Below are 1,841 nucleotides of genomic sequence, written 5' to 3'. Positions count from 1 at the left end.
ATTTACTTAGTTACCAATTCACAATATCTCTCAACATAAAGAATTCACACACCACGAACACCCTGTTCTGCAAGGTTTTTCTAGTAAAATTTGGCCATCAATCCCTGTGGAGACGATACTCTATTTATCACTTTATTACTTGTATCTAGTGCACTTGCTAGAGTCTGTTTAGAGGACAACAAGTTTTTGGCGCCGTTGCCGGGGATTGAAAGCAACAAAAGTTTATCTGAAAATTTCTGTGAAACAAGGTGTTTTTAATTTGTTTGTCACATAGTGCAGCCAAAAGCGGTCTCTCTTACTGTCTATGCACAGAGCTGGAGCACCAGTTTTTCCTATCGATCTTGAACTAGAAAGAACGTGTAGACGAAACCAAGCGGGAGCTCGACGAGCAAGACAAAGAGAAAGAAGGATGGCTGGAAGAATACCAGAACAACCCGTTCAACCTCCTCTTGAAGAAGAAGGAGAGAACAACAATCCACCAGTCATGAGAATCAGAGATTACTCCAGACCTACCACGGAAGGACACTCGTCGTGTATTGTGTTGCCTAACGAAGGGAACAACATGTTTGAAGTAAAAGCATCCATGATACAGATGTTGCAAGCAGCCGTGCAATTCAATGGATACCAGTCGGAAGATCCAAACGGACATATCCAGGAGTTTATTACACTATGCAACACTTTCTGATCAAATAGAGGAGTCTCCGATGACGTGATAAGGCTGAAGCTGTTTCCTTTTTCTCTCAAAGATAAAGCAAAGAACTGGCTAAAGAACCTACAGCCAGGAACCATCGCAATATGGTAGGACATGGCCAGTGCTTTTTTGATGAAATACTTTCCACCTAGACATGCCATCAAACTCAGAAATGAGGTGTCCCGTTTCATGCAAGAAGAGGATGAATCTTTGGCCGAAGCATGGGAAAGGTACAAAGAGCTGTTAAGAAGGGTACCAAATCATGGCATTCCCATGTGGATGCAAGTGCAGAATTTTTACAATGGAGTCACCAACACATACAAAATCCAGATTGAATCCATTGCGAATGGTAACCCAAGGATCTTGAACCACAGGCCTTGTACGACCTCATCGAGAAAGTGGTAAGGACAAGTTATAATTGGCACCCAGCCAGGAGTGAAGGAAAAAGAACGGCAGATGGTGACATAGTTTCAAAGTTGACTACCCAAGTGGAACAGCTTGCAAGGCAGCTCAACAAGATTAATGTATCATCTATTCATAGTGAACCACCATTTAATGATGTCTGTGATTTTTGTGGAAGGCCTCACTTCAACATCAACTGCCCTGGAGTCAAGCAAGGAAAGGGTGAGCAGGAACAATGTGATTATGCTGGATACAATCAAAGGAACCCACCAAATCCGTACTCCAATACATACAATCCAGCTACAAGAAATCATCCAAATTTCGGATGGACTAGACAGCCAAACCAGCAGGAGCAACCTAGATACCAGCAGCAATAATGAGGACACTATCAGAGGTAGCCTCAACAGCACTACAAACAGCCAGTTCCACCCAAGGAGGATGTAGAACAGGACATGAAGACCACGATGATGCAATTTATGAAGCAGACACAGGCTTCCATCAAAAATTTGGAGACACAAGTTCATCAGCTAGCTGCTTCATCATCAAAAGGAAAAGGGGTGATGGCGAGTAATACCGAACCAAACCCTAAGGGAGATGTCATGGCTACCACTCTACGATCTGGTAAAGAAACTAATCCTCTTGTGATGACTAATAAAAATGCTAAATGTGTAGGTAGGTCCAGACTTGCTGAGAAGGAAAAGGAACAGACTGTTTCTGACCAGGGGAAGTCAGCCGAGACAAATCTCAC

The 1,841-nt window shown here is 43.1% G+C and overlaps 1 non-coding gene across 1 annotated transcript; it reads right to left on the bottom strand.

Moving 5' to 3' along the window:
- Positions 1-853: 853 nt before the first annotated feature.
- On the bottom strand, positions 854-960 carry LOC136221198 (small nucleolar RNA R71). The gene has a single exon (XR_010684980.1). It is a non-coding gene; the product is annotated as a small nucleolar RNA R71 (small nucleolar RNA).
- Positions 961-1,841: the final 881 nt, after the last annotated feature.

Source organism: Euphorbia lathyris, chromosome 2, assembly GCF_963576675.1.
Source record: "Euphorbia lathyris chromosome 2, ddEupLath1.1, whole genome shotgun sequence".
NCBI lineage: Eukaryota > Viridiplantae > Streptophyta > Magnoliopsida > Malpighiales > Euphorbiaceae > Euphorbia > Euphorbia lathyris.
Note: the sequence above shows the minus strand (reverse complement) of the source record. Positions and strands in the feature narration are given on the sequence as shown.